The sequence below is a fragment of the Lissotriton helveticus genome, chromosome 7 (assembly GCF_964261635.1).
Source record: "Lissotriton helveticus chromosome 7, aLisHel1.1, whole genome shotgun sequence".
NCBI lineage: Eukaryota > Metazoa > Chordata > Amphibia > Caudata > Salamandridae > Lissotriton > Lissotriton helveticus.
The window spans coordinates 584,548,191-584,566,879 of record NC_136068.1 but is presented as its reverse complement, the minus strand read 5'-3'; the positions used below and the strand labels follow the sequence as shown (position 1 = coordinate 584,566,879).

At 45.7% G+C, this 18,689-nt stretch overlaps 1 protein-coding gene and 1 long non-coding RNA gene across 6 annotated transcripts in view; one reads left to right on the top strand and one right to left on the bottom strand.

Annotated features, from left to right (window-relative positions):
* Positions 1-1,717, bottom strand: part of LOC144768782 (uncharacterized) — a 121,067-nt gene extending 119,350 nt beyond the window's left edge. The window contains exon 1 of the long non-coding RNA XR_013598630.1: positions 1,599-1,717. This is a non-coding gene — a long non-coding RNA (uncharacterized LOC144768782). The remainder of the gene's footprint in view (positions 1-1,598) is intronic.
* The window catches only part of LOC144768779 (C-terminal-binding protein 2), a 103,763-nt gene continuing 86,785 nt past the window's right edge, over positions 1,712-18,689 (top strand). The window contains exon 1 of one of the 5 annotated variants that reach the window (XM_078652708.1): positions 1,712-1,873. The gene's annotated coding sequence lies outside the window, so the exon portion shown is untranslated. Of the gene's footprint in view, positions 1,874-2,228; positions 2,249-18,689 lie in introns of those variants that run through there. The other 4 variants (XM_078652704.1, XM_078652707.1, XM_078652706.1 and 1 more) reach the window with 4 other exon arrangements.

Genomic DNA, 18,689 nt, shown 5'->3' with positions numbered 1-18,689 from the left:
GCAGATGGAGCTTCGAAACGCGTCGGGCAGATCCATTACGGAGCGGCGTCTACGAGCGGATCCCCGTCCTCACCTACACATAAATAAAGCTGCTGCTCGCGTGCTACTCACAAGGTGGACAACCTGGAGCGTGAATATATATATATATATATATATATATATATATATATATATATATATATATATATATACACACACGGTATGACTACCAGCACTAAAATTCAACTGTACAATGCAGACCCTATAAGCAACATATTACATAATTAGAAAGAAATATCTGGATCTAGTGAAGGAGGGTATGCACACATATGAGCACTGGTCTCCTCAGACTTTACTATTGCAGGCTCCAAAACAGCAATAGTAAACATTCGTTGATTTGTACTTCTGAAATATGATCGGCCCTCTGTTTAGAAAGCTACAAAGCATACAGACTACAGCAGGAGAGTCAGGCTGTTACACGTTTTTACTTGGCAGATAGTCAGTGCTGGCTAGCCAGAAGATTCAATGCTTCCAGGTGAACTACAAGGTACTTGCATAGAATGTGGAGGGAGGCAGAGCTGCCGCCAGAGGACCTGGAGAGAACCAATGCTGGCAGAGGACATGGAAGCGGTGCTTGCAAAGGAGTCATGGTGCTAGTAGAAGCAACTGTGTATGGTGCCGAGGACAACTCCTATTAAGGCAAGATGCCCTTTGTTATTATTTCTCGAGCTGTAGGTGCAATCCCAGATCAACGACTGTAAAGCCTTGGGCCAATATTCTGGTCGGGCACCAGTGGTTATACTACTTCCATCGATTCCAGTTACAGGTGCACTGCATTCTATGTCGCAATTCAATAATTTAGTTTGTTAGAAAGCAACATACATAATGCTAGCAAATATCACTCATAGGCAAATTGAAAACAGAGAAACGTCGCACGTACATGAACTCAAATTTGCCATCTATGGGGTCCCCCTGCCTGGACCTCGCAGCACTGGAGGCTGTCAAAAGGTGGCGCACTAGCGCCATGTGCAGCTCTCACACTACCCATCTTGTGACATGATCCATGTGTGATTTACATGTCAGACCTTTCTGGCTAGCCCGTTTCTTTGAGCCAAGCCAAGGCCCGTGGATTTATTAATGTTCTACTTAAGCCACCTCCAAGGAAGCAGTCAGCCAACGAAACATGTCGAGGATAATCGTACAGCATTTGAAAGGCGTTTGCTGTTTTAGCGACTCACGAGGAATGGATTAGCACACGCTTTTAGAATACTGCATTGTATATGGGACGTTGAGCAGCCAATTGAGAATCGGGTGGGTTCGCGTGTCAGGCTGTGAGCGGGCACATTTTAAAGCAGCATACGTGTAAATGCTACGTTCAAACCTACGACTGCCACTGCTTCAACCATGGAACAGTCGCTTCAGCGTATCAATGCGTTGAAAAAAAATACCAACTAGGCCCGACATTAAAGAACAATATACCACAAACATTATTAGCATGTATATGCTGACGTCATCCTCAACTGCAAGCTATTAACAAAGGACCCGCCCATATCATGGATCTCTGATAATTGTTTTCCCGCCTCAAGGCTACACGAGCGCCCTCCGCCCCGCGTCCGCACCCGTAATTCTTCACCCTGGGTCCGGTTTTGCTCTCATGTCTAACGGCTCCTCCTCCTCCTCGCTGCTTATCGCTCGCTTCAGACAAAGCTCCTCCTCTTTCCTTCCCTCCTGACATCTCTCCTCTGCGCATGCGCGGTCGGTTGACAACGTCCCTCTCTGTATGCCAGAGCCTCTCTTGCCTTCTAGTTTCTCTCGCTGCTCTACGTTCTGTTCGATTCACGCGTCACTTCCTGTTACCAAGGGAAGGAGGGGGAGAGCGAGAGCGCGGCCCGAGGTGAGGAGGATGAGGGACTGGGGCACCGTGGGAGCGAGATGGACAATGGAGCCCCGGGTGGGGGGGCAAGTGCGCGGTACCGAATGCGCCTCACTTGGGAGATAAACTGAGGAGAGGAAGCGCGAGGGAGGGGAGTCTGAGCCAAGGCCTGCTGCACGGGGAGATAAAGCACAAATAATAAAGGGGGGGGGTGCAAATACGGTATTATCGAGAGGGCAGCAAAAGAGTGGGTTGACTGCTGTCTTGGTATTGAGTAACGGCTTCCTTAACATCCTAATACAGCCACAGCGTGGGGTATAATGTGACATATTCTAGTGCCGATGGGCCGTGGCTACCAGAGCAACATAGAGAATAGATAATAGGATGCCCGAGAAGGTGAGATGACAATACTGAGCTGCCAGATGACCGAGGATGGGTAACCGGGATTCCCGGTCGTGCAACGAGTTGGGTGTTTTGGAGAAGCTGTAGGGGACAATTTTTGTGTTGGTGACCAGGTTTAGTGTGGAAGCGCTGGAGGGGGAGATCTGTGGTGTAAAACACATGGTTGGCGGAGGAGCAAGCGTTTATAATAGTTATGTGGTTCATAATCAGTCTTCTGTACACCCAATGACTACTAATGAATTGGGCAGACGTAACGTTTGTTAAAGCACTTGCTCACCTCAACATTGGCATCAAGGGGCTCTATGAGAAAACATTCAGTCACAAGTTGCTCATTATGGCTACATATCTTACATTTCTTTTATAGGTAACTTGCAGGTGCAGCGCCCTTGTTGTGCATGCCTAGTGAGAGTGTAACGTACCCTGTTGCAAGCATTTTTGGTTGTCACGAATGGATAAGGATAAGGTATCTTGCAACTCTTCGTGATCGTGGTCCCTGACCGTCGCTGTTTTCTGCTGTTTATTTCTGAAGTGTTTCCCCATGTAACTGTTTACAGTCAAACGCATTTGTTGCTGTCAAACCTTCGCCACCCAGGCGAGGTGATCATTTAGTGTTGATTAGACATGCAGAGACAACTCTTTGGTGCAGTGATTGCTCTGCGACATGCTTTCGGCTCTAGAAACCTTTGTCATTCAGCAAGGCGATACCCAAGCGTAACTGAACCCCAATAGTTGTCAGTTAGAAACAGTAGGCCAACGGGGTTCAGTATCTCTTGCACCCATGCTCGAAAGCATTTTACACGCGTGTGGTTAAGTTAAAAGACTAACTTCTATATTTTAAGTGTTATTTCAGTGAACGGCAGATACTTCCTCACAGTTTTAACCATTACCTCTAGTAGTATGAACATATTAGCTTCCCTCCAGCGTGGTAGCAGTGAGCAAATAATTACAAAAAATACTCCAGTGATCTTAGCCACCTGCAAACAATTTCGTTTTGCTGTAAGTCTTTAGTAAATAGTAATGGTTCTTGTACCTTTAAGCAGGAATGTGTACCCGTTTGAGAAATATTTGCTTATGTCCTTCAACGGATTCAGAAAAGGGGGTGGTGATGAACAGAGTGCCTGAATTAAGCAGACCACTCTTACCCAGTCCAAAGATCAGGGCTTGATCCATCACCGTTTTTTAGCTCACTGCACCATCCCAGCTCAGAACTTGGCTATATGCAAATTAGTCTGTTCCTGTCCCAGTGCATGATGGGAACAGGGCAAACCAAACTACCAAGCCAATTCTTGTACTGGGAAGGAAACAAGCTTCCGACACTCTGTTCATCACCACCCCCTTTTCTGAATCGTTTTTGGCCACTATAGGTGTGGCAGGGTATGCTCAGACATGAGTCCCTTGCTCACTGCTCCATCAGGATTCAAGCAAGCCGGGCCGACGAGGCTGAAATGCCAGAAACCGGTCCCCGGTAGCTTGTCTCCTTTCTGGTGAAGAATTGGCTTGGTAGTTTGGTCTGCCCTGTTCCCATGATGCACTGGGCCAGGGACAGACTAATTTGCATATAGCCAGGTTCTGAGCTGGGATGGGGCAGTGAGCTAAATAACGGTAATGGATCAAGCCCTGATCTTTGGACTGGGTAAGAGTGGTCTGCTTAATTCAGACACTCTGTTCATCACCACCCCCTTTTCTCTATGTCCTTCAACGGGTCCGTGTGGAATAAGCCCTTGCGGTGGTTTCTGCCACACGTGACCATAAAGATTGGTAAGTAATCCAGTGTTATCGGAGATCTGTTCGAAGCCCTGTTAGGAATAAGTTCCGTGCCTGAAAGCCACAATGTACAGTGACGTATTGTATTGCCTCAGATTCAAATTCGAATAATGTTAGCATTATTTGTTGACAAAGTACTCCCGGAGTGTAAGCCTTACTACTCTGTTGCAGCCTTTTCGCTTGTTATTAGCTGTTAGAGGCGAGTGTGGTTTAAGAGGTAGCTAGCTAGTCGTAAGGCCCCATCAGGTATGGATGTCAAAGCATTCACCACTTCCAGCAGTGATTGTGTTTTTCTTTGTTGCAAAGCCTGTCTAATTAAGATGCAGCACAATAATTTCGAGCTGTTATTTGCTTGTTTGCATTTGACACAGCAAGGACATGTTAGGGTAGTGTAAGCAAAGGACCCGTGGACAGAGTCAGAGAGGATGAGGATAGAATTAACCTAATAACGTTCTCATTCTACATAGTTATTTCGTCCTTGTGAACTGCCATCATAGTCTTGTCTCTTGTAAAAAAAAGATGGTCGATGCGCTCACTTGTCTTGTACTCTGGACGACACAGAACACATTTTAGGGTGCCACAAATGGTTCAATGGGGGAAAGGTCGCTCCAGCCTTTCCGTGGTGTTCTTTACTAGATGGATCTACTCTGTCTATCCCTTTTATTGCGTGTTCCAGCGAGTAGTCCAGATCACTGTATGAGGATCGATTTAGTCGGGGGTGGTGGTGGTGGTAGTAGTAGTAGTGGTGGTGGTGGTGATGATGGCGGCACCCAACTTCGCCTTTGTGACATAGATGTTCAGCAGTAAGATATCTGAATCTTCCACATGTGTAATGTGTGGGTATTTTAATAAAGGCACTCAATAAATACCTGAAGCATTGTATGATATTCTCTGGGGTGCTATGGAAGTGAAGCATATCGTTTGCATAGTCAATTTATTTTGTGTTGCCAGCATTTTTAGCTTTCTTAGTAGTTTGGAAGAACATTGAAACAAACTTGGAAAATGAATTACCTGATTGCTGGCTACTGATGAGTATTTGTTGTAGCTGTTGAATCAGTTTTTCTGTAAGGTACTGAGGGTTTCATTTTGATACGTTCCTTTATCTCTAATATATACTGCTAGGCTTTCCATCTTTGCTAAAGGCATTTAACCAGGTCTCACATTGAAAAATATGGTATTTCAAAAACCCATCAGTTCAATACAGAATATTTATGAATCACGTGCCAGTTCTTAGGAAAGTAAAATACAGAAGTTTGGGTGTGGGGAAAATGAAAGAACGTTTTACAGCAAAGCTCTAAAAGTAAATGCTCACAAAGATTTAGCTGTACTGGTGAAAGGTCTGTCATTATTTTGATATCCAGTCTGTGAGACAAAATAATCTGTATTCTGCAGGGTCAGTGCATTTCCATGTGGACTCATTCAGTGCCACCACTAAGTGAATGAACTTCAGTAAGTGCAAAACGCATTGATGTCTGACCAAAAACTTGTCAGCACATTTGAGGAGTAATAAAGAGTAACTTTTACATTCTTGCTGCTTCTGTCCCCCTATGTGTGATTGTTTTTATTTTTTGGTTTGGTTGATTGACCTTTATCTAATAATTTACATAATCACGATTAGCGGTGGTCCATGCAAAAATCCTGTGGTTTGGAGGCAGTCTTCTTTGAGGAGTTGTTTTTGGGCCGAGCCACGCCACTATCTCGGAACCAGGGGTTATTTTCTGCTGATCCTCTGACCTACAGGGGATCAGCAGAAAATACCCCCTTGATGCTGCCTAGAAGGGGCTGTAAACCTCCTGGAAAAATCATGGAGATGAATGCCACCTCCATTCGGTTGCTTTTCGATGAAAAAGCTTTTTATCACCCAGTCCTACTAAAGACATCATTGGAACGGTGTATTTGGAGATTCAAGGGAGAGCTGGTGTACTAGTCATTGTGGAGCTCGCCTGGTAGACTAGGAAGAAAACGAAGAAAGGGGCTGCCAAGGCAGGGTCCCCTCAATCCAATGAAAAAAGTCACATTCCACATGCCCATATACTGATATTAACCTTTACTTGTGTTCATTCTCTAATAGTAAACAGACTGGTCCCACAGACAGATTTGGGTACAAAGGAAGAAAATAAAACTACATTCGTGAGGACCCTGTAAATGCACAGAGACTCTTTAATTATAATACTGTTGTATATCTCCTACCATCACAAGAACACTAAAAGATTGAGTTTGACCACATCATACCTAGAAACCGAAACAAGGGTTGCTGTCATCAAGAGGGAAGATTGACAACGGCAATACGTTAATGGTAGTTTGACTACAGGTCTCGGAAAGCATTAATAATAATAATAATAATATGAAACTTATAATGCGCTCAGCTTACCCTGGGGCATCCCGGCGCAGACGGACCAAGGAGAGACTCAGGTAATCATTATTGAGGAAACAAGAAGGTCTTAAGAAGTTTCCTAAATGATACGATCTTAGGCTCAGAACGAATCTCAAGGGGCAGGGAGTTCCATAAAGTCGCCACCTGTACAGAAAAACGTCTGCCCCCAGTTCGAACTCTCCTTACTCTCGCTGACTGCAGTAGGTGTTGTTGGTCTGAGCGTAAAGGGCGTGAAGGCTTATAGGGACGGGCCATATTACAAAGAATAGGGGGACCTTTGCCATGCAGAATCTTGTGGGCCGTGCATAGCGCCTTAAACTTCACCCGCTCCTTCACCGGGAGCCAATGAAGCATCTTAAGGGCCGGAGCAGCGGACTGACTTCTAGGAACATCCATAAGAAGTCTAGCCGCTGCATTTTGCACCTGCTGGAGAGTTTTAAAGGTCGCTTCGGGCGCGCCAAGAAACAACGCATTCCCGTAGTCAAGCCTCGAGAGGATTAAACCACGTACCAAAAGCTTCCTTGCTGGATCAGGAAGTAGTGGTAACACCTTTCGAGCTGACCTCAGAAGACCGAAGCAGACCCCCGCGGTCTTCTTGGCGTGAGTCCTGAAGGACAGATCTTGCTCCAACCATACTCCCAAGGACTTGATCTCCTTCTTGGGAGATGGTGGCTCACCAAGAGACCGGGGCCAACAGCTAGCAATAATGGAGGGACTGGTATTACCCAGGAGCATCAGCTCGGTCTTTCCTCCATTAAGCTTTAAAGCAGAGTTGGACATCCAGCGATAGACATTAGCCAGGCAGTCGTGTAATACCTCAGGTTGTTCCGCCAGCTGAGTAAGGCCCACCACCAGCTGAGTATCATCAGCATAGCTGATGATCTTCACCCCCGAGGGGGCGACTAACCTTTCAAGTGGAGTCATATATATATTAAATAAGGTAGGGCTCAACGATGAGCCCTGCGGGACTCCACTTTGAAGGGGAAATAGGGCAGACTGCTCTGCTCCTTCCCAGACTTGGTAGAAACGGCTGGCAAGAAACGATCCCAGCCATTTCAGAGCCGTCCCTGAGACACCTACCTCTGACAGACGCTGGAGGAGCACCTGATGACTCACGGTGTCAAAGGCAGCACTCAAGTCCAGGAGGATCACTGCCACTGACCCTCCTGAATCTAGAGTGCTCCTAGCTTCCTCCACTACTGCCAACAGGGCTGTGTCTGTTCCCTGGCTGGGACGGAAACCAGTCTGGGAGTCTCCCAACAGGTGGTTAGACTCTAGATGGTAAGAGAGCTGGCGGTTGGCCAATTTCTCTGCCACTTTAGAAAACCCAGGCAGAAGTGAAATGGGCCTGAAGTTAGTCAAGTTGGATGGATCCAATCCTGGCTTCTTCAGTAAGGCTTTTACCACTGCCTGTTTCCATCGCTGGGGCACGGTCCCATGGGCAAATGACAAATTTAAAAGGTCAGTCAGAGGGGCAGACAAAGCATTTGCCACAAGCTTAAGATATTTTATGGGGACTGGGTCACTTGGAGATCCACTCTGCATCTCAAGCAAAACTTTCGTCACCTCCTCTTCTGAGAAGGGGCCAAAGTGGGCTAGCTCAATAGGGCATGAGATTTGACAAGCCGTCGGCTCCAAGATTTGAGGAATATCAGGCAAAGAGGATAATATTTTCTCTATTTTAGAATGAAAAAAGCTCGCCAATTCCTCACATTTTTCTTTGGGATTGTCATGCACAACTGGAGGAACCGGGGCTTTCAGAAGTTCCTTAAACACCTTAAACGATTCTCCAGAAGAATTACTTGCCCCCTCGATCTTTTCGCTAAAAAAGTTCTTTTTTGCAACCTTCAGAGCATTTTTGTATATCCTCATCTCTCTTTTATAGTTGGCCCGGCTACCTTCCGTCGGCTCTCTCCTCCAGGCCCGTTCAAGCCTTTTACAGGAGGTTCTGAGACTCCTAAGTTCAGATGTGTACCAAGGAGCCGTGGTGATTATTCTCTCCCTGACCAGTCTCCTTTTTTTAGGAATTAATAAGTCCAGCGAGTTAGTGAGCCAATCACCCAAATGCTGATCAGCAATATTGGGGTCATCTACAATGTGAGGACAGGTTCTAGTGAGCTCTTCTGCCCAACTGTCCACCGGTAACTTTGACCAGAGTCGTTCCACAATGTACTGGCTGGGTGCGGAGTCTCTCCGGCTCCCCAGCAGCCAACTGAACGGAATAAGATGATGATCCGTCCAGGGGAGAGCCAACATCTGGAGAGCTTGCAGGTTCGCCGAATTAGCGAAAACCGCATCAAGCTGATGCCCTCTGTTATGAGTAGCTCCCACGGTAACAAGGTGTAGATCTAACTCACCCAGTGAGCTAAGCACATCTCTAGCTGTTACATCATTTGGATCATCGAAATGAAAATTAAAGTCCCCAAGGACAACAAAATTGGACGAGGCGGCAGCCAGAGGAATAACGGCTTCCATAAAAGAGTCTACGAAATTCCCCAGTGCTGCGGGAGGCCGGTACACAAGGAGGCCGGCGATAGAAACAGTAGGGGATATGCAGAAAGAAAATTGACACGCTTCCGAATTAGTGATTCCACAGTCTGCTGCTTTGCAAACAAATATATCTCTGTATACCAAAGCCACTCCGCCCCCTCTCCCATCCGGCCTATCAAGATGGTAAATGAGATATCCCGGAGGGAGAGAGTTGACAATATCGGGACCAGAGCATGTGGTTAACCACGTTTCAGTCAAGAATAAAACATCTAAACAATGATCCACCAGGAGGGAATGAATTTCCAAAGCGTGGCAAGGCAAAGATCTGCAATTAAGAAGAGCCATAGTGAGTAAGTCCTTGTTCCTACAAGCATTATCCGGGCGACACATAAGACAATGATTGAAAACTGTACCCTCAACCCAATAGTCGCGGCAGCTTAGATGTTTAGGCGCGCGAAGCGAAAGTAAAGTGTCACGTGAATACCTATAAGAAGGGGCCAGAGGTCTTATGGAGTAGGGCGGAGTGACATGCCCTAAGCCCGTCTGGGCCCGGACGGGCACAGACGGGCTTGACTCTGGCGAAACTCCGGCGACAGTTCGGCGATGACGCTGCGTGATGACGCTGCGCGTCAGCATGGCTGGCTTTATGTTCGCCGAGCGCGAGGAAACTAGAGCGCTACCCACGCCGCCTGTACTGTCCCCCCTCCCAATATGGCCACCAAAAACGAGGCAGTGGGCAGAGGCCCGCTAAAACGCGGTGATTTGTCCAATTTTAAATGGGAGTAAGGTGGCAGCAATGCGGGTATGCGAGTGGCCCTAATTTAAAAACAAGGAAAAAACGAACAACTAATAACAAATTATTAGGCAAAAACGGGGTAGTTTTAAAAACGCATTAAATTCAGCAGCCAGCAGCAGAGTGGGCTTATGGTCAGAGATGTTAAAGGGAGCTCACCTGAAAGTTGCCTGGCTTTATGCTCGCCGAGCGCGAGGAAACTAGAGCGCTACCCACGCCGCCTGTACTGTCCCCCCTCCCAATATGGCCACCAAAAACGAGGCAGTGGGCAGAGGCCCGCTAAAACGCGGTGATTTGTCCAATTTTAAATGGGAGTAAGGTGGCAGCAATGCGGGTATGCGAGTGGCCCTAATTTAAAAACAAGGAAAAAACGAACAACTAATAACAAATTATTAGGCAAAAACGGGGTCGTTTTAAAAACGCATTAAATTCAGCAGCCAGCAGCAGAGTGGGCTTATGGTCAGAGATGTTAAAGGGAGCTCACCTGAAAGTTGCCTGGCTTTATGCTCGCCGAGCGCGAGGAAACTAGAGCGCTACCCACGCCGCCTGTACTGTCCCCCCTCCCAATATGGCCACCAAAAACGAGGCAGTGGGCAGAGGCCCGCTAAAACGCGGTGATTTGTCCAATTTTAAATGGGAGTAAGGTGGCAGCAATGCGGGTATGCGAGTGGCCCTAATTTAAAAACAAGGAAAAAACGAACAACTAATAACAAATTATTAGGCAAAAACGGGGTCGTTTTAAAAACGCATTAAATTCAGCAGCCAGCAGCAGAGTGGGCTTATGGTCAGATGTTAAAAGTAAAAATTATGTTACAATAGTCGTATGTATCCATCCATTTTATTGATAGTTCTAGAAATCACTCATCAAAGATACATAGGCAAAACACTAAGACACATTAAGCACATTAAATGCATTTAAAAAATCAAATTGTAAAATCGCATACAGTACATCATCAGGCAGTTGGAAATGTCCACCAAAACAAGGTGGCGCAGAATCATTTAGGGCATAGCTGCTCGTGCTGGGCCTAGGAGAAAATTAGTTTATTAGTCAATTAAAACCATAAACAAAATCACAGTTCATTCATAATGTTTAAAAATACAAGAAAAAAGAATTAAACGGAGATTTATCACACAACTAATGCGGTTGCTGGACATCGTGCCACAATCTAATTTCTTGCTTCAACTTTCCTTCCTAGGCATTTTAGTCGAGATGCCAAAAACAAAACTACATTGGATAAAGTGGCTGAACAGGGGTTGATCTTTTCCCTGTTAACTAAAAATGCACAATTGCCATACAGACGTCTCAGGTTCCCTTAAGTGTATTGATATAAGTAATTAAGGTGCATATAAGCAGGACCGAGGTGGGTATGTATGCAGTGCCGGCTGGTCATGAGTCATGCTATAAAGTGCAGATGTGCAAAACTTTAACCGCATGCACGCTAGCGGTTTTCATGCTGCGCGCTGCGTTTAAAAAAAAAACGCGTTGCGTGACGAGCTCAGCTCGTCATCCGCGTAGCGCAGATTACGCCCATGACTAGCTGAGCTCGTCATCCACCCCGAAGGGGTTAAATCATTAAAAAAGCCAGAATAGACAAAGTAGTTATCTACGCAAGGTGGGATAGGGAGCTGCTGATTATTGCAATCCCTAGCAGCCCGTCCTTGCCGATTATCTGTACATGTTAAAATTGCCTAAAAGGTGTCTGATTTATCACATTTTAAAATTTAATTTGGGAGCCCTCTCCAGATAACTCATTGCATACCTGTTCGCTGATCATCCTTTTAAAAATATTCAATAACTGAGTCAGTCTAATGTTCAGCATTGTGTTGCATGGGTCCATAGACTCCACCGGAGCAGGCCTGCACGACCTAATTCCCCGTTCAAGGAACTCCTGTCTTAATAGAGATCTTCGTTGAACCATCAATACAGGACAAATGCATACAATATGAAGCAATGTTTCTTTTCCGTGGTGGCATAGACGGCAGGACCGATCTTCACTTAAACTGGTCATTCTCCATTTTGGTATGAGGTCTAGCGTGGGTATTTCTCCGAATCTTAAGGCCAGAAATGACTGTTTGATCTTCCGAAGGAAGGGTGCGTACAACAGGGCTTATTCTCTTAAAATGGAATATGATTTAAACACCAGCCACCCAAGACGACGTCTAGACAGGCTTTCTTTGTCTGCCACCCAACTTTGTAGTTTAGTTGATTTTATTTACTAGTGTCTTAAAGGTTTGCCCAGAAGTATTAGAGGTCCAAAGGTCACCCAATTCAAGCGTCCTAATGCTGTATTCTAAATATTTCTTGTGAGCACCATTGCTACGTTGTAAGTTAATTTCTATCCAGACTAGATTAGCCAGGGTGTTTTCAGCTACTGCTCTCCGGTTATGACAAAGCATGACGAATGCCGCCAGTCTAGCAAGTGTCTGTTTTGCAAGCAGGAATTCTAGCTGGATCTGTGCAGGATAGGCCGACCTGGAGAGCCTAAAGGAATGTTTGTAGGCTTTTATCAATTTATCTAACAGAAGAGCATCGTCCCCCAGCATGATCTCCTATCCACATGCAAGGGTTGGCAACAATTTGGCTTTCATAACTGATCCCATGGGCTTTAGATCATGGCCTCAAGTGCATCTGGCCAGTGACGAGAAGCCATAGTTGATGGTCTGTGCTTACTCCTTTATCACCTTCTTCTGGGAATCGAAGGAGCCATTTGCGGCTATTTTCACTCCTATGTATACAGAGTCTGACCTAGTCAGTTCTGTTTCCCCCTAATATGCCATTTTTGATTGGTCTTAGAAGGACAATTGCACACCATCACACTTGTGTTCGAAAAATCTATTTCCAGGCCACTCTTTTCAGTGTAAACTCCAAGAGTATTAAGCAGCCTTTGAAGGCTTTTTTTTCGAGTATTGCTGAACATCACCAGGTCGTCAGCATAAAAGTATGCAACATTTGTTGTGAAAAATGTATTTCCAGGCCGCTCTTTTCAGTGTAAACTCCAAGAGTCTTAAGCAGCCTTTTAAGGCCTATTCGAGTATTGCTGAACATCACCAGGTCGTCAGCATAAAAGTATGCAACATTTGTTGTCCTCCAACGCGCCTATTCGAGTATTGCTGAACATCACCAGGTCGTCAGCATAAAAGTATGCAACATTTGTTGTCCTCCAACGCTCGGTGCATGGACCTGCTGGTCGTCTAGCTCATTAGAGATATCTGCCAAAAATAGATTAAAAAGGAAGGGGGCTAGGACACAGCCCTGTTTTACGCCAGAAGTTGTTTGCACCTTCCATGATACGCACAAGCCATCTCCAATTTTAATCTTGACCCAGGTATCCGAATATACCAGCCTAATTACTCGTAAGATGTTCATTGGGATACCCCATCGCTTAAGCTTTGCCCATAGCTTGTCCCGAGGGACTCCATCAAAAGCTGCTTTGAAACCAGCGATGCTCATATAAAGAACTGTCCCAGTTGCTTTTTTCCTGATTAGGCTCAGGGTCATAAGATTTGTTGAAGTACCTAGGCCCCTTAAGAAGCAGGTTTGGTTTAAAGGGATTCTTCCTTTGTCGTGCGACCAGGATTCCAAATCATGCAATAACAGCGTTGACAAATATTTTAACTCAACATCCATCAATGCTATTAATCTGTATTTGCTGGGCGAACATGCCAAGCCTTTTTTTAAAATGGGATGGAGTATGGAGTCTCTCCAGCTGTCAGGAATAACATTGTTGTCCAGAATGAAATTAAACATTAATACTAGGAAGTCTGCCCATTGTGGGGCAAAATGTTTGAATAATGCCTGTGGTAGCCCATTTGGGCCAGGGGCAGAGTCTGCCCGGGACTTTTTGATGAACTTCTCCACTTCAGTTGCTGTGACTATTCGCTGTGCCACAGTGGTTTTATTAGGACAGTAAGGACTAGCTGGAAGCGTCCAACTGCTCTTAAAGTGTGACTTGAGGTAATGTACCCATTCTGTCTCGCTGATATTTACGTTATTTGCGGGTGACGGACCTTTCTCCTTCCTATTAATTATCTGCCAGAATCTTTTCGAATCGTAGGTTTTGAAGGCGTGTAGTCGCTGGGCTCATAGTGTTTCTTGTTTCCCTTGTTTGTACTTCCAGATCTCATTTTTTATCTACCGTCTCTCATTGCGAAGTTGTTGTAGTAGTTCTGAGTCTCCTGGATGTTGACGTGATTGCCTGAAAAGTTTGCATGTTTCCTTTTTTATGTTGCGAATATGGACGGGCATAGTTGACCATTTACCATGATCAAGTCTAGTTCCCTTTTTGTGGCTGTTCCCACTGTGGATTTTGGTCAAATTATTGGCAAAAGTCTCCCATGTCGCTACAGGATTGAGATCTAGTTGAGCTAGTACCTGTACCCTACTGCTAATGGCTTTCTCTTGGACCTATTTTTAGGTTTCTCCTTTTCCATTCCGCAGGAATGGAAAATGGAGAGAATTCTATTGGTCAAATACTCGTCAAACTATGGCTTTTTCGGTGCGGTTTTCTTCGAGTTCACGTGGCCACAGGCACGCGCTTTTGGGCCATAAACTTTCACGGCCATCTGTTCCCCAGCTCCAGCACCTCCCCTCTCTCTCCCCCCGCACACAGCCTTACTCCGATTTCTCCTCTCTCTCCCCCCGCACACAGCCTTACTCCGATTTCTCCTCTCCCCCCCCCCCCCCCCCCCCCCCCCCCCCAGCCAGCTTCCCCCCAGGCCGTGTTCCCTCCCATATTTCCTCCTCTCTGTTCCTTCTTTCATTCACAACTTGTTTAATTTAAGTACTATGGCGTCCGCTTCACCTACATCACGCAGTTACTTTTATTTATAAAATATGTAGGGGATGCTCAGAGCACACGCTTCGCAGAATGTTATTTTAATTTAATTAAAAGTTCACATGCTTCACGCGATATTACTTGTATTGTTGGTTGTTTTTTGTTTTTTAACATACTCAGCGCGGCGCCGGATATATTTGACGTTCCATGGCTGGTGCTTTGAACGTGGTTCTAGCGAGCCGTCCGTACAATTGAATAGTGTTTGGTGACTGTAGCCATTGTGTCGCAAAAAAAACATCACTCTGCGCCACCACAGCATCAATCTGTTAAACAATTCAACTACAAATGCATCAAAACATTTCTGTCAATGTATCTACATTTATTAAAAAATACATTAAAAAAGTCAAATATTTTCAATTATGTTCTTGATAAACGATTGTAATTTGTCAGAACAATATATAGAAGACAGGGAAAATCTAAACATGTACCTTTACTAATGCTATAAATGTAACATTTGCTAAATTTAGAAGTATTGCCATTTGTATTACAAAAAATATTACTTTAATCTTTTTAAAAACAAACAAATATTACAAACAATTACATTTTACACACTAGAAGCTCAAACTTATCTATTGCGAGACCTATTGCATTTCCAATGCTTGTTTGACTTTAGGAGCCTCTCCTCGGCAAATGGACTGGGGCTCGCTCCGAAAGCTCTCTAGCCCCAGCTCAATCCAGGCATTTTTAAGCAACCCAAGCCATCTGATTTTCCCCACCCCGTTGGCCCTAATGACTTTCTGCAAGCTATCCCTAAGATGGCACAGTTCATGGGTGCTCCAAATGTGAACCCAGAACAATAAAGGTGTCAATGTTATCTGTACTGATATCTCGTTGATCCCCAAATCAGGGTGGCGCGGGACCAATGGCGTGGCTTTCCCTAAGCACAAGATACCACTGAGATTTTCTGCTGTACTCAAGGCGCTCATTTTGCAGTGGAACCATAATACTGCTGCATATCGTACGCCCCCCCCCCACTTGTCTCTTGTAAATTTCAATTGCTGAGGGAAAGGAGAGCAGGCTGCTGTTTTGGCAAATCGATGTATGACTGCAGTGTGATGTTTCATAATTAAGGTATTCTTGGTGATGTGTGTGTCCTAAGAACCGGTGTCGGCCAGCCTGATACCCAGATAATTGAACTCTTCGACTCTTTCCAGTGTTTCAGGTTCCACCTTAATAACCCCTCTCGCTGTGCCTCTCTTGGTGTAAGGCATATATTTGGTCTTGGGGTATTAATTTTTCAGACCAAAGTCTCCACAAAATTGGTTAAAACTATCAATTAAGTTTTGAAGGCCCCTATTAGGTTTGGACAGCAGCAAGTCCCCAAAGAGGAGTGCCGGTATTTTCACTCCTGCCAGTGTTGTGGATTCATTGGCACAACTTAATAGGTAGGCAATACAGTTGTTAATATATAGAGGGTTGGGTCAAGTACACACACCTGGTGCACACTTTGGTTTACAGTAATAAACCTCCTTTAATTCTCCCTTCACACCGCATCTTACTTTTTGCATAGTTCCCCTCGTGGAGCAACTGGATCAAGTGCATGAAATTGGGGGGTCACCATCCTTCAAAGCACCTTCCATAGCCTTCGTCTAGGCACAAGTTCAAATGTAGCGCAGAGGTCAAATGCCAAGTAAAGGTCGCCCATGGTCAGGTCCACCCCCTTCCACTTTGCCAGGAGAAAGCAAAAGGCCTGGGCAAACTCAATGGTCTTCTGCCTGAATCCTGCTTATGGTCCTGAAAGAATGTGATTTCCTCACCCCAGTCCAACCACTGCCCTAGCACTTGCTTGCAGAAGATTTTTTACAGGTTGTCAATTGGGCTGTTAGGGGAGTAGTTGGCCGGCACACTGGGATTCTCCTTTTTAGGTCTCGCAGACCTAGCGCTGGAGCGCGCATGCGCCCCTCGAGGCTTATTGTGATTGAGATGATTTCGGCAGGGGACTTGAAGCCACGCCCATCATTTTCATTGGCTGGTGTCATACTTTATGGTAAAAGCTGGCATCCGGTTGAAAGTGAGGCTTTTTTTTACCGCCTTTCTCCTTCTGAGACGGTCCATCTGGACTGGATTGTTTACTTGCGGCGACACGGTCTCCTTCATTACTCAGTGTAGGTCCTTTTTTTCCATTAAAGTGAAAGCATGATGGCTACAGCTTGTTTCGTACTTGCAGGCACAATGTGCTTTGCTACATTCAGCATGCCATGCCCTCTTTCTACCCCGTTTGCCCACCCCACCACCGTTCCGAGATCGCAACTTAAAATGTTTAAACTGATACGGCTGTTTGCAACAATTGTTTGCTGTGGCTTCTGTCCTCTGTGGGACACTGCGCGTCAGTTGCCGGTGCTAACCCCGTCTCATTGCCATTCGTTGACTTTGCAGCATCGATCTAATATAAGGGCTTTCCTTGCTGTTCCTAAGACGCCTGTCATGGCAAATGCGTTATCGTTCTGATTGCAGCGCAGAGGTAAGCGTGATGGCGGCAGCTTGTGTTCCTTCCTAACAGCGGGGAGCCCGCTAGAAACCCAGCTGATGTGACGTCCTTTCATTGTAGACTGCGCGTCAGACCTTTAAACCATCGCAGGGAGGCCCCGGGACAATAGAATTCATTCCAAGAGCGCATGGTGACCGTTAGGAATAGTGTGGGTCAATGAACTGCCCTTTAGGCAGCTTTCGGGGTTTTCAAAACTCACAAACTGTTGGAGTAATCTTGGCTGCCTCTTTAGACACTCCCGTCTCACATGTGGTCTCAGAAGCCGCTCTTATCAATGCCCCAGGCGCACACAAACAGGCTCCATCAGAGGCCTCCGTGCTGCCTCTTTAGACTCACACATTGTCCCAGTGCTTCTGAACTGTCTGTTCAGAAGAGCAGACTGTCAAGGTGCTTCCTAGCTGTCTCTTCAGACAATCCCAGAGACCTCTTGAAGGTCTAATACCTCTGACACATACTGTTAAGAGTGCCTCTTCTCTGCCTATGCGGATGCACACATACTGTCAGATCGACTCCCGTCGTTTATGCAGTCTTACATATGATCTCTGAGCCCCATCACTGTTTATTTGCACTCATACGTTGTCTCGGAGATCCCTTGGCCGTCTCTTATGGGTCACCCATTGCCCCAGCGAATCTGGACCGTTTATTCAGACTCGTATGTACAGTCTGACTGCCTCTACGCTGTCTCTTCAGACTCGCACAGTCTTAGAGGCTTCTCGTCTGTCTATTTACACTCCGTCTCAGAGACCTCTTTTCTGTCTATTTACATTTAGACATAGTCTCAGAGACCCGTTGGCCGTCTTTTTAGGGTCAACCTTTGCCCCAGCGCCTCTGGCCCGTTTATTCAAACTTGTATGTACAGTCTGACTGCCTCTACGCTGTCTCTTCAGACTCACACAATCTTAGAGGCCCCTCGTCGGTCTATTTACACTCAAACATAGTCTCAGAAACCCCTTTTTTGTCTATTTACACTTTCAGTGAAATAAGTCTTGCATTTGCGAGAGTTTCAGCTATTGGCTTTGTAAATGAGAATCCTTTTTAAGGTGTTTAGAAAACCTGCAAGAGGTGGGTAAACGCCGCTTGCAGGTTTTTAAACACATAAATAAAAGGCATGATCATTTACAATGCCAATAGCTGAAACTCTCGCAAATGCAAGACCTTTTTGCACTACAAGTGCTTGTTAAAGAGAGGCATAATCTCTGCCCCTTTCCATGATGGAGGGATCTCCCCCTCACATTGCAATGGCGTTAGAAACCAAATTAATATAGGGGACCCACACACCTGGGTCTAATTTTTGACACATCTGCAGAAATGTTATCAAGCCCCGGAGCTGTCCCGTGCTTCAATAAGACCAGTGCTCGTGTAGTTTCCTCTATGATGATGACTACTGGGGGGGGGGGGGGCTCAGAGGCGTGGGAGGAAGAGTTCAGACTCCCAAAATGGTAGGCTAGCTGTTTCAGCGGGATTGCCTGACCTCCCATCACTCTTACTGACTAAAGCCCTGAATTTCTTCATCATTAGCTATACCTGCGTCCGGTAGCTCAGACCAGATGCTGTCTTCCCAAGATCTTTTTGCTCCTCTTAAGCTAGCCTGGTAAATGGCCCTGTTTCCCCTTGTAGTCTGCATACCACCCCACCTCCCCCTTTTTAATGCCTTGGAGGAGCTTTGTCTTTGAATTTTTTGCATTAGCCTT